This window comes from Melanerpes formicivorus, unplaced genomic scaffold (assembly GCF_026170545.1).
Source record: "Melanerpes formicivorus ecotype bairdi unplaced genomic scaffold, bMelFor1.0.p_v2 SCAF_23, whole genome shotgun sequence".
Classification (NCBI taxonomy): domain Eukaryota; kingdom Metazoa; phylum Chordata; class Aves; order Piciformes; family Picidae; genus Melanerpes; species Melanerpes formicivorus.
This window is the reverse complement of record NW_027142375.1, coordinates 222728-236358: the sequence shown is the minus strand read 5'-3', so window position 1 is coordinate 236358 and position 13631 is coordinate 222728. Positions and strand designations below refer to the sequence as shown.

General features: G+C 57.2%; 1 long non-coding RNA gene across 1 annotated transcript; it reads left to right on the top strand.

Annotated features, from left to right (window-relative positions):
• The first annotated feature begins 2866 nt into the window (after positions 1–2866).
• LOC137448107 (uncharacterized) lies at positions 2867–8345 on the top strand. Its single transcript, XR_010988984.1, has 6 exons — positions 2867–3022; positions 3116–3194; positions 4195–4699; positions 5244–5417; positions 5662–5821; positions 7282–8345. It is a non-coding gene; the product is annotated as an uncharacterized lncRNA (long non-coding RNA).
• Positions 8346–13631: the final 5286 nt, after the last annotated feature.

Below are 13631 nucleotides of genomic sequence, written 5' to 3'. Positions count from 1 at the left end.
CCCGTGGGAGCTGGGGGTGTCTCGGGGTGGGTTTGGGTTTGGGTTTGTGCTGCAAACAGCGTTGATAATGACTTAGAGAAAGACACACAAGAGACTCAGTAAGTCTCTTGTATCGTGCTTCTATTCTGGCGCCTGACACAGGTAGGATCATTTCAAAAGAGCTGTGTGTCTTCAGAGAGGTTTGGGCAAACTTTTATACAAAAAGTTATCTGTCTATAATGACAGAGGTCCAGATGCTGCCTATCTATACAAAGCTTATCTATCTAAAAGAGCAGAAGTATACATATCATGCAGGTGTCCTTTATCGTATACAAAAGAGCATCTTGTCCAAGACTAACAGAAGTGAATCACTGACAAATCCTGTTATTCCTTCTCTATCCAAAGGCTGTCTGCCAGCCCCTCTCCTCCTCCCTGCGTCCCAGCATTTCAGCTAACAAGCGGAAAATTCTTATCAACTCTGTGGTTCTGTTAATGAGACTTTTCTGTTCGTCAATTCCCCCCTTTCTCACAGCCAACAGTATATTCCTATACTATATTTTCTTAAGGCAAACTTTGGACCCAGGCTTTCTGAGCTATCTTTCCCATGCTGACAATTGTGGAAGTTACTCTCAGATGTAGTCACCCAGTCTGATGCCCCCCAAGTCCAATTCATTGAGGCTTCCCCAAAGAAAGGGGTCCTCATTTGGCCTCGAGGAAGTTCAGTGCATATCCAACAGTTAGAGAGATTAGTTTGCAAAGCCAATTCTTGCCTAACGTGTAAGTACATATTGCCTTCCCATCCCTCAATTTCCTTGCTGTGCTGCAAAGATTTTGAGGGGAATTTCTAGGTATTAACTACAGCCAGGGCAATCCTTCAAGTGCCCTAGGAATGCAGTGAAAACCTTTTGGGAATTGTTCCTGCTCTGGTACTCCTCAAGCTATGAGGAGCTCTTCAGGGCAGCTCCAAGGTTAGGTTTGGATTCTCCTGGAGTCTCACACAGAACGAGTCTCACGATTCCAGTGGTCTAATTTCATAGCTGCATTTTCTTCTCTCTGCCTAGGTGACAGGACGACCTCACTAATGAAGAGAGATAGCCTGAGCTCTGCAGGAACCTTGAACCCAAGCAGCCAGTGCCTTCTGTGAGTACAAGCTGTCCTTGCTCAACGTGGAACTAGTTGAGAGCTGAAGCCAGACCACGCCTTAATTCCCTTAGCTTCCTCTTCTGCAGATTAAACAGTCCCAGTTCCTTCAGCCACTCCTCATAAGACTTGTTATCCAGACCCCTCACCAGCTTTGTGGCCCTTCTCTGGACTCACTCTCTCACAAGGGGTGTCCTGGGGAACACCACTCGTGCCCGGCCGTCCACCGGCTGGGTTTAACTCTGTTCCCCACTGCTCTTGGGGCCCAGCCATCCATCCTGTTCTGCTGTCCAGCAGTCCCTTTGAAAAACAATCCATCTGAAAAAAGAAGTAGCAGAGAAGGAAAGCTGAAGCTGCAAAGATTGCAGTCCCCTCAGTTCTGGTTGTAGCCAGGTGGGGGTTGGTCTCTTCTCCCAGGCAAGCAGCACCAGAGCAAGAGGACACAGTCTCAAGCTGTGCCAGGGGAGGTTTAGGCTGAATGTTAGGAAGAGGTTTACAGCTTGGCCAAAGACTCTTCTGATCCCTGTCTTCTGGTCGTGACCAGCAGCGTGCACGGGTGGCCAAGAAGGCCACTGGCAACCTGGCCAATATCGGGAACAGTGTGGCCAGCAGGAGCAGGGAGGTCATTCTGCCCCTGCACTTGGCACTGGTTAGGGCACACCTTGAGTCCCGTGTCCAGTTCTGGGCCCCTCCGTTTAAGCAAGACGTTGAGTTGCTGGAAGGAGTCCGGAGAAGGGCAACAAAGCTGGGGAGGGGTTTGGAGCACAGGCCTGTGAGGAGCGGCTGAGGGAGCTGGGGTTGCTTAGCCTGGAGAAGAGGAGGCTCAGGGGAGACCTTCTTGCTCTCTGCAACTCCCTGAAGGGAGGTTGTGGCCAGGTGGGGGTTGGTCTCTTCTTCCAGGCAAGCAGCAGCAGAACAAGAGGACACAGTCTCAAGCTGTGGCAGGGGAGGTTTAGGCTAGAGGTTAGGAAGAGGTTCTGCACAGAGAGAGTGATTGCCCATTGGAGTGGGCTGCCCAGGGAGGTGGTGGAGTCACCATCTTTGGAGGTGTTCAGGAGGAGACTGGATAGGGTGCTTGGTTGCATGGTTTAGTTGATTAGGTGGTGTTGGATGATAGGTTGGACACAATGATCTTGAAGGTCTCTTCCAACCTGGTCCGGTCCATTCCATTCCAACACCATCTAATCAACTAAACCACGGCACTGAGTGCCTCATCCAGTCTCTTTCTAAACACTTCCAGTGATGGTGACTCCACCACCTCCCTGGGCAGCACATTCCAAAGGCCAATCTCTCTTTCACCCTGCTCTATTCTATTCTATGAAGACCTTCTTCCTAACATCCAGGTTTAATTGGTGAGAGCCACAGACTTGGTTGCTGCCACCCGCTGCTAAGGGGTCTGAGTGGCCCCCAAATGGGGTTTGGAGGCAGGTAAAGGTTTCTTTTGGCATGTGAAGGGGTTTTGTGGGCATCTAGAAGGGGTGTGGAGCCCCCTGAAAGGGTCTGGGATAGTGTCAGGGGGTTCTGGGCTGGTCTACCAGCGGGTCTGGGGACATTAGAAGCGTCTGGGGGTACCTAAAACGGAGCTGGGCGTATCAGATGGGGGGTTTGGGTGCCTCCAAAATGGTTTTGTGGGCATCTAAGTTGGGGAATCTGGGGGGGTCCTGAAGGAGTTGGGGGGTTCTCCTCAAGCTATGAGCAGACACACAGACAGCTGTTAACGGACTTTCTTTGATCATTCCAGGTCTGGTGTGCTGGGACTGGCAGGACCTTCCTGAGCTGTCCACGTACAGTTTCTGTCGACACTCTTCAGCTCGTACATCCGGTTTGCTGACAGAGGGTGTGGGGTTTGTGGGGCCCGGCAGCGAGACTTTTCCAAAGAGGAGCTCTTCAGGGCAGCTCCAAGGTTAGGTTTGGATTCTCCTGGAGTCGCACACAGAACGAGTCTCACGATTCCAGTGGTCTAATTTCATAGCTGCATTTTCTTCTCTCTGCCTAGGTGACAGGACGACCTCACTAATGAAGAGAGATAGCCTGAGCTCTGCAGGAACCTTGAACCCAAGCAGCCAGTGCCTTCTGTGAGTACAAGCTGTCCTTGCTCAACGTGGAACTAGTTGAGAGCTGAAGCCAGACCATACCTTAATTCCCTCAGCTTCCTCTTCTGCAGATTAAACAGTCCCAGTTCCTTCAGCCACTCCTCGTAAGGCTTGTTATCCAGACCCCTCACCAGCTTTGTGGCCCTTCTCTGGACTCACTCTCTCACAAGGGGTGTCCTGGGGAACACCACTCGTGCCCGGCCGTCCACCGGCTGGGTTTAACTCTGTTCCCCACCGCTCTTGGGGCCCAGCCATCCATCCTGTTCTGCTGTCCAGCAGTCCCTTTGAAAAAAAATCCATCTGAAAAAAGAAGTAGCAGAGAAGGAAAGCTGAAGCTGCAAAGATTGCAGTCCCCTCAGTTCTGGTTGTAGCCAGGTGGGGGTTGGTCCCTTCTCCCAGGCAAGCAGCACCAGAGCAAGAGGACACAGTCTCAAGCTGTGCCAGGGGAGGTTTAGGCTGGATGTTAGGAAGAAGGTCTTCATAGAATAGAATAGAGCAGGTTGAAAGAGAGATTGGCCTTTGGAACGTGCTGCTCAGGGAGGTGGTGCCCAGGGAGTCACCATCACTGGAAGTGTTTAGAAAGAGACTGGATGAGGCACTCAGTGCCATGGTTTAGTTGATTAGATGGTGTTGGAATGGAATGGAATAGAATAGAATAGACCAGACCGAGTAGGAAGAGACCTTCAAGATCATCGTGTCCAACCTATCATCCAACACCACCTAATTAACTAAACCATGCAACCAAGCACCCTATCCAGTCTCCTCCTGAACACCTCCAAAGATGGTGACTCCAGCACCTCCCTGGGCAGCCCATTCCAATGGGCCATCACTCTCTCTGTGCAGAACCTCTTCCTAACCTCTAGCCTAAACCTCCCCTGGTGCAGCCTGAGACTGTGTCCTCTTGTTGGGCCCGGTGATGATCAAAGTTCTTTTCCAAGCTGCTTACTCCTGTTTGGTTTTATTCTCCTGCATGAATTGTCAGTTCAAAGCACTCGAGAGAAATGGTGTGATGGCTGTGCTGCAAAGCATCAGACTGGGGACCGAAAGACAACCTCCTGTGGATCGATGTACCGGGATATTCCAGGAACCTCTGTGCTGCCATAGACCTGGACTTAAACTCGTTCCAGATGCCGCGGTGTGTTCCACATGACAATCGCACTCGGCACGTGAAGAGTGGCCAAGAGACTTCCCTTGTTTCCTTTGTGGAAGGCTTTTGTGTGTCCCCCGGCCCCGGGGGCCGTGTTCCTCTCGGGCAGGCTGCGGACGAGGCTGCCCTCGGCAGCAGGCGTGCCGCAAGCGGAGCGGCGAAGCTGTGTTCCTGGCAGTTCTCTCTCCGCCTGGATCAGCACGAAGGTGCCGGCCGACAAGGACTTGCACTGACACAGGGTCAGAGAGCTGAGAGCACCAAAGGGTTTAATTGGTGAGAGCAACAGACTTGGTTGCTGCCACCCGCTGCTAAGTGGCCCCCTAATGGGGTTTGGAGGCAGGTAAAGGTTTCTTTTGGCGTGTGAAGGGGTTTTGTGGGCATCTAGTAGGGGTGTGGAGCCCCCTGAAAGGGTCTGGGATAGTGTCAGGGGGTTCTGGGCTGGTCCACCAGCGGGTCTGGGGACATTGGAAGCATCTGGGGGTACCTAAAGTGGAGCTGGGTGTTTCAGATGGGGGGTTTGGGTGCAACCAAAGGGGTTTTGTGGGCATCTAAGTTGGAGAATCTGTGGGGGTCCTGAAGGAGTTGGGGGGTTCTCAGTGAGGTTTTGGAGTCTCTATGGAGTCCCTGTTGTATCTTGGGTCTGCTGTGGGATTGGTAGTGACTGGGTGCTCCGGTTTTGGTGGCTCCAGGGCAGCAGGTACCCACAGGGCTGTGCCTTGCTTTATGTTCCCCAGCTGTGGGCCAAGCAGGAGCCCCAGGGGAAGGGAATTTCAGCATGTGGCGGGTGATAGTGGAGGCGACTTCCTGACAAAATGGCTTTGGGGGTTTGGTTAGGTCTTGTTTTTATGGTTGACTCACTCTTGCTTTCTTTCCTTTTTTTTCAGGGAGCTTAACTGCTTTGCCTGAGGACCAGTTGCAGATTTGTATTCGGCCTCAGCCACAAGCCCTGACACGGAGCGGGGTGCTTTGGTGTCAGAATGTGGAGCTGTTGGAAACCCAATTGCTCACTGAAAAAAAGAAAAGGAATAATTTGTCATAAAAAAATCCCCACAGTTCCTGTAAGCTTTCGAGTTCCTACTTAATAATATAAAGCAGTTTGTGGTTTGGTTGGTTTGGTTTTTTTCTTGTTGTGCTGCAAAGATTTTGATAGGAATTTCTAGGTATTAACTACAGCCAGAGCAAGCCTCTACTTGCCCTGGGAACGCAGTGAAAACCTTTTGGGAATTGGTTCTGCTCTGTTACTCCTCAAGCTATGAGCAGACGCACAGACAGTTGTTAACAGAGTTTCTTTGTGCATTCCAGGTCCGGTGTGTTCAGACCGGCAGGATCTTCCTGGGCCATCCGATTACGGTTTCCGTTGACACTTTTCAGCCCTTACATCCGGTTTGCCGACAGAGGACGTTGGTTTGTGGGCCCTGGCAGCGACAGTTTTCCAAAGAGGAGCTCTAAGGCCAGCTGCAAGGTTAGGTTTGGATTCTCCTGGGGTGCCTGTGCTTGAAAGCCCCCCAGAGGCCGTGCAGAGTGGTGCTCGCAGTAGCTCTGTGCAAGTCTGCCGTGGGCTCAGGAGGCCAGTATCTAGAGAGAGGGAAGGACAGAGACACTTCTAAGACAGTTTTAAAGAAATAATTATGAGAAGAGGCAAATTAATTCTGGGGACTCATGTGATATATCTGTTTAAGAGAAAAAAAAATGAAGGAGGTTTCTGACCATAACCAGGCTGACAAAGCACAGTAATGTGGTTTCCTATGGGATTCAACTCCTCCTGCATTGCACAGGACACTTCAACAGCTGTCCTGACGAGCTATAAGTAATGAACTTAATCCACCCTGTGCGAGCAATGGGGCAAAAGATTACAAAATCCATGTATGCAGTTGAGATGTGTTACGTTGGGACGCCCAGGATACAGCTCATCAAGCTCTCCTAGTGTTTAGACGCAAGATGGAAGAAGGAAGGGGGAAGACAGAGCAGAAGGTCTATTTAAATATGAAACTCCTAGGCTGAAAGAAAAGAAAAACATTTTAAAGAGCACTCAGTGAGACTCTGTCACCAGCATAGCTAATCACAGAATCACTGAGTGTTAGGGGTTGGAAGGGACCCCAAAATAGCATCCGGTCCAACCCCTGTGCCAGTGCAGGATCACCTGGGGCAGGTTTTGAATGTCTCCAGAGACTCCACTAACTCTCTGGGCAGCCTGCTCCAGGGCTCTGGCACACACAGTGAAAAGGTTTTCCCTTCTGTTCCTGCGGAACTTCCTCCTTTTATTCGTCGGACGCAGCGAAGCCGCTGGGTCGTGTTGCTGCGGCAAGGTGACCACCCTGTAGTTCAGGGCCTGGGTCTGTGCCTTCATGGCAGCCTGTTCCCTTGGCACCCTGTCAGCTTAACAGCCTTGTACTCGGGGCCTGTGTGACGAGTTGTGGAGCCCTCCATCCCCCTTCTGTCCCCAGCAGCAGCCCAAGGTCCCTGTAAGCAGGGCTGGGGAGGCTGCTTTAGGCAGCTGACAGGAACCAACCTTGCCTGGCCCTTAGGGGGCTGAGGTCAGTCCCTGGGCTCCTGAAGAGGTGGTGTTGCGCTGCTGCCAGGAGGGCCGGCCCGTAGGTGTGGGCACGGGCCAGAGCCTGTGGCTCTCTGTGGGGCTTTTTGGGAGTGCTGCTGAGGCCTCACTCTGTCCTGTTGGCATCCTTTGTCAGGGTAGCCAGATCCTAGGCCCGATGTCTATCGTTAGCTCAATCGCAGAATTTCCTCGTCTGCTGTTCCTGTCCGTAAATTTTTGCCAGTGCTTCTGTAATAAAAAGGTTTTTATTTCTCCTGTAACTTGCAAGCTGGTGACCTCCTTAGGAGCACCACTGTGTTGTTCACAAAGTTCTTTGCTGTTGCAAAGCTGGGAGAAGTGTGAGGTTCAGCTGATGAAGTTTCTCTCTTTAGGAGTGTCTGCTCAGCCGTCCTCTTCCTGGATCTCGGAGCTTTGTCTCTCCCTGTTTGCGGTGCCCCGACAAGGACTTGTGCCGACACATCCTCGGGAAGCTGAAACCACCAAAGGGTTTAATGGGTTTGAGACAAAATTCACCCAACTCCTTCTGCGGTGGTGTACGGGAAAGCGTCAGTAGGGGGAGCCGCAGGACAGCCTGCAGCAAAGCTCAGGACTTGTTCGCTCGCCTCTGCCTTCTGCACGTCTCCTCGTCGGCCGCCTGTAAGCGAGACGCTTCACCAGCTGGCTTGTTTGAATTCAGCAAAGTTATGGCATGGAAGTTATCTGGTAGGAGTCGTTGCTAAACAGATGCAGTTGAAGCTTTGTATCTTCCGTTCTCTCTACTAGTTATTCTAATCTTGCCCTGTTGGTTTAGCCCATCAGTTTTCATGTTCTCTTCATGTATTAGTAGCAGAAGAAAGGGCCCCTTGATTCCAGTATTTCTTGCTGTAGTTCAGAGGTAGAGTTGGCTTTCCCTCTGACCTTTTACACTTTTACTTTGTGTTAAGTGGAACCCAAAACTGAATAGGATACTTTGTGTAAAGCTTGAGCAGCCCTTAACTTTCGAATTATTATACTGCATGCACTACTGCTTTGCAACATTCACAGGACTGTGGTGGTGTCAGATAGTTCACTTGCATTTAGCTCCCCAGGGGCCAGGCCTTCCTTTGGGCTGATAGTCTTGGCCAAAGCTGCAATGTTCAGTCCTTGCTGTGAAAGGCAGGAGGTGCTGGCTGGGCAGTTTGCTTTATTTTGTGCCTTTTTGGGGGTGAATCAAAGGGAGTGGGGGGATTGTGGGTGGGCCGGTTCTGCCACGTGGGGCAGGGGGCTGCTGCAGCAGAGGAGCAGGTGAGCGAGGACTGGGGGCCCCCCCCTAAAGTGCTGAAAATTCTCCGAGGGGACCACACTATCTGTAAAAGTGTAAGTACTGGGGTGAGGCGAGGCGGAGGCAAACCTCTGGTTTGCAGCTGGAGAGGGAGGGCTTGGAGTGACTGGTGCGTAAGAAAGCTTTGGAAACGACCCCTGTCTGCCCTCTCTGCTTCCAAAAGGCTTTTAGCGTTGGAAAATAAAACCCACGTGGGGGCCCGGCTGCTGCCCACGCCCAGGGAGGTGCTCAGTGCTGCCACCCGGTGTGTAACGGCCGGCAGTGCAGCCGTGCCGCGGCGTGTGCCGCCCCGTGGGAGCTCAATGCTGCCACCCGGTGTGTAACGGCCGGCAGTGCAGCCGTGCCGCGGCGTGTGCCGCCCCGTGGGAGCTCAATGCTGCCACCCGGTGTGTAACGGCCGGCAGTGCTGGCGGAACGAACGTTTTTCTGACAGCTCTTGGAGGAACATTTCTGTACAGGTGTTCCCCAGGGCTCCTCAGCTGCTCAGAACTCAACGTGTTGTCTTGGAGGGGAATAAAAACCATGGAAAGCTGAGCGTGAGGTGACAACGCAGGCACCGCCCCCGCCAGCGTGGCGCCGCCCCTGCCAGCGTGGCGCCGCCCCCGCCAGCGTGGCGCCGCCCCCGCCAGCGTGGCGCCGCCCCCGCCAGCGTGGCGCCGCCCCCGCCAGCGTGGCGCCGCCCCCGCCAGCGTGGCGCCGCCCCCGCCAGCGTGGCGCCGCCCCCGCCAGCGTGGCGCCGCCCCCGCCAGCGTGGCGCCGCCCCCGCCAGCGTGGCGCCGCCCCCGCCAGCGTGGCGCCGCCCCCGCCAGCGTGGCGCCGCCCCCCGCCAGCGGGGCGCCGCCCCCGCCAGCGGGGCGCCGCCCCCGCCAGCGGGGCGCCGCCCCCGCCAGCGGGGCGCCGCCCCCCCCAGCGTGGCGCCGCCCCCCCCCGCGTGGCGCCGCCCCCCCCGCGTGGCACCGCCCCCCCCCCGCGTGGCGCCGCCCCCCCCCCGCGTGGCGCCGCCCCCCCCCGCGTGGCGCCGCCCCCCCCCCCGCGTGGCGCCGCCCCCCACCGCGTGGCGCCGCCCGCCCCCGCGTGGCGCCGCCCCCCCCGCGTGGCGCCGCCCCCCCCCCGCGTGGCGCCGCCCCCCCCCCCGCGTGGCGCCGCCCCCCCCCCCGCGTGGCGCCGCCCCCCGCCAGCGTGGCGCCGCCCCCCCCCCGCGTGGCGCCGCCCCCCCCCGCGTGGCGCCGCTCCCCCCCCCGCGTGGCGCCGCCCCCCCCCCCGCGTGGCGCCGCCCCCCCCCCGCGTGGCGCCGCCCCCCCCCCCGCGTGGCGCCGCCCCCCCCCCGCGTGGCGCCGCCCCCCCCCCGCGTGGCGCCGCCCCCCCCCGCGTGGCGCCGCCCCCCCCCCGCGTGGCGCCGCCCCCCCCCGCGTGGCGCCGCCCCCCACCGCGTGGCACCGCCCGCCCCCGCGTGGCGCCGCCCCCCCCGCGTGGCGCCGCCCCCCCCCCGCGTGGCGCCGCCCCCCCCCCCGCGTGGCGCCGCCCCCCCCCCGCGTGGCGCCGCCCCCCCGCCAGCGTGGCGCCGCCCCCCCCCCGCGTGGCGCCGCTCCCCCCCCCGCGTGGCGCCGCCCCCCCCCCCGCGTGGCGCCGCCCCCCCCCCGCGTGGCGCCGCCCCCCCCCCCGCGTGGCGCCGCCCCCCCCCCGCGTGGCGCCGCCCCCCCCCGCGTGGCGCCGCCCCCCCCCGCGTGGCGCCGCCCCCCCCGCGTGGCGCCGCCCCCCCCCGCGTGGCGCCGCCCCCCACCCGCGTGGCGCCGCCCCCCCTCCCGCGTGGCGCCGCCCCCCCCAGCGTGTCACCGCCCCCCAGCCTGCACCCCACCCCCCAGCATGGCACCGCCCTCAACAATATGGCGCCAGATGCTTTAAAATGGCTCAGTGCAGGGTCGTGGCTGGTAGAGGTTGGAGCTCTTCTGCTGTGTCCCAGGTCAGTGCCAGTCTCTGCTGCTTTGTGGGGTTTCTCTATAGCAGCCGCTGGAGCTGCGCGTGGCTTGGGGGGGTGGCCACCGGCGGGGCAGCGCGGGGCTTTTGGGGGGGGGGCGTGTCCGGGCTTGGCCGGTGGGGCTCTGCGGGGATGGCGGCTGCTGCCTCAACCGTGCCCAGAGGCCCCGTGGGAGCTCAATGCTGCCACCCGGTGTGTAATGGCCGGCAGTGCAGCCGTGCCGCGGCGTGTGCCGCCCCGGGGGAGCTCAGTGCTCAACCCTGTGTGTAATGGCCGGCAGTGCAGCCGTGCCGCGGCGTGTGCCGCCCCGGGGGAGCTCAGTGCTCAACCCTGTGTGTAATGGCCGGCAGTGCAGCCGTGCCGCGGCGTGTGCCGCCCCGTGGGAGCTCAATGCTGCCACCCGGTGTGTAATGGCCGGCAGTGCAGCCGTGCCGCGGCGTGTGCCGCCCCGGGGGAGCTCAATGCTGCCACCCTGTGTGTAATGGCCGGCAGTGCAGCCGTGCCGCGGCGTGTGCCGCCCCGGGGGAGCTCAATGCTGCCACCCTGTGTGTAATGGCCGGCAGTGCTGCCGTGCCGCGGCGTGTGCCGCCCCGGGGGAGCTAATTTCTGCAGCCTAACTGCGCTGAATGCTCGAAAATTCTTAGGGGAAGAGCGGAGAGCTTGAGTCGAGCGTCGCTATGGGTCCAGCGCCTGCGCCCTAGCCCGGCTCTGCTCGCGCCAGGGGGGCAGCGTCCCGGTGGTCGCTATGGATACGGCGCCCGCGCCGCAGCAGGTCCGGTCCTGCGCACGCGCCCTCCTCGCGGGCTGCGCCCCGCTTTTCTGGCCGGGGGGGCGGGCGCCGCGCTGAGCAGCTTTGGAGCCGGAGCGGTGGCGGAGAGCCCTGATTCGGCGCCTGACGCCGTTCTGGCCCCAGGGTGCCTGCGAACCGCCGTCCTTTGGCGGGGCAAGGCGTCCTGGCGCATTCGGGGAGCTCGCAGTGAGGTTTCCGGTGTCGCTGCCGGCCCGGGACTCCCAGGTGTGTTCCTTCCGGCGTCTGAAGGTGGTCTGGGGCCATCGGCAGGGCTTTTGGGGGTGACGGAGGAGGTCTGGGGACACCTAAAAGGGTCTGGGGATATGTAAAGTTCTGGTGGGGCCATCTGAAAGGATCAAGGGTCGTGGAGAGGCAGCTGGGCACCTCCGACGGACCCTTTGGGAGGTCTCTGCAGGCTCCCGTGGGAGCTGGGGGTGTCTCGGGGTGGGTTTGGGTTTGGGTTTGGGTTTGTGCTGCAAACAGCGTTGATAATGACTTAGAGAAAGACACACAAGAGACTCAGTAAGTCTCTTGTATCGTGCTTCTATTCTGGTGCCTGACACAGGTAGGATCATTTCAAAAGAGCTGTGTGTCTTCAGAGAGGTTTGGGCAAACTTTTATACAAAAAGTTATCTGTCTATAATGACAGAGGTCCAGATGCTGCCTATCTATACAAAGCTTATCTATCTAAAAGAGCAGAAGTACACATATCATGCAGGTGTCCTTTATCGTATACAAAAGAGCATCTTGTCCAAGACTAACAGAAGTGAATCACTGACAAATCCTGTTATTCCTTCTCTATCCAAAGGCTGTCTGCCAGCCCCTCTCCTCCTCCCTGCGTCCCAGCATTTCAGCTAACAAGCGGAAAATTCTTATTAACTCTGTGGTTCTGTTAATGAGACTTTTCTGTTCGTCAATTCCCCCCTTTCTCACAGCCAACAGTATATTCATATACTATATTTTCTTAAGGCAAACTTTGGACCCAGGCTTTCTGAGCTATCTTTCCCATGCTGACAATTGTGGAAGTTACTCTCAGATGTAGTCACCCAGTCTGATGCCCCCCAAGTCCAATTCATTGAGGCTTCCCCAAAGAAAGGGGTCCTCATTTGGCCTCGAGGAAGTTCAGTGCATATCCAACAGTTAGAGAGATTAGTTTGCAAAGCCAATTCTTGCCTAACGTGTAAGTACATATTGCCTTCCCATCCCTCAATTTCCTTGCTGTGCTGCAAAGATTTTGAGGGGAATTTCTAGGTATTAACTACAGCCAGGGCAATCCTTCAAGTGCCCTAGGAATGCAGTGAAAACCTTTTGGGAATTGTTCCTGCTCTGGTACTCCTCAAGCTATGAGGAGCTCTTCAGGGCAGCTCCAAGGTTAGGTTTGGATTCTCCTGGAGTCTCACACAGAACGAGTCTCACGATTCCAGTGGTCTAATTTCATAGCTGCATTTTCTTCTCTCTGCCTAGGTGACAGGACGACCTCACTAATGAAGAGAGATAGCCTGAGCTCTGCAGGAACCTTGAACCCAAGCAGCCAGTGCCTTCTGTGAGTACAAGCTGTCCTTGCTCAACGTGGAACTAGTTGAGAGCTGAAGCCAGACCACGCCTTAATTCCCTTAGCTTCCTCTTCTGCAGATTAAACAGTCACAGTTCCTTCAGCCACTCCTCATAAGACTTGTTATCCAGACCCCTCACCATCTTTGTGGCCCTTCTCTGGACTCACTCTCTCACAAGGGGTGTCCTGGGGAACACCACTCGTGCCCGGCCGTCCACCGGCTGGGTTTAACTCTGTTCCCCACTGCTCTTGGGGCCCAGCCATCCATCCTGTTCTGCTGTCCAGCAGTCCCTTTGAAAAACAATCCATCTGAAAAAAGAAGTAGCAGAGAAGGAAAGCTGAAGCTGCAAAGATTGCAGTCCCCTCAGTTCTGGTTGTAGCCAGGTGGGGGTTGGTCTCTTCTCCCAGGCAAGCAGCACCAGAGCAAGAGGACACAGTCTCAAGCTGTGCCAGGGGAGGTTTAGGCTGAATGTTAGGAAGAGGTTTACAGCTTGGCCAAAGACTCTTCTGATCCCTGTCTTCTGGTCGTGACCAGCAGCGTGCACGGGTGGCCAAGAAGGCCACTGGCAACCTGGCCAATATCGGGAACAGTGTGGCCAGCAGGAGCAGGGAGGTCATTCTGCCCCTGCACTTGGCACTGGTTAGGGCACACCTTGAGTCCCGTGTCCAGTTCTGGGTCCCTCCGTTTAAGCAAGACGTTGAGTTGCTGGAAGGAGTCCGGAGAAGGGCAACAAAGCTGGGGAGGGGTTTGGAGCACAGGCCTGTGAGGAGCGGCTGAGGGAGCTGGGGTTGCTTAGCCTGGAGAAGAGGAGGCTCAGGGGAGACCTTCTTGCTCTCTGCAACTCCCTGAAGGGAGGTTGTAGCCAGGTGGGGGTTGGTCTCTTCTTCCAGGCAAGCAGCAGCAGAACAAGAGGACACAGTCTCAAGCTGTGGCAGGGGAGGTTTAGGCTAGAGGTTAGGAAGAGGTTCTGCACAGAGAGAGTGATTGCCCATTGGAGTGGGCTGCCCAGGGAGGTGGTGGAGTCACCATCTTTGGAGGTGTTCAGGAGGAGACTGGATAGGGTGCTTGGTTGCATGGTTTAGTTGATTAGGTGGTGTTGGATG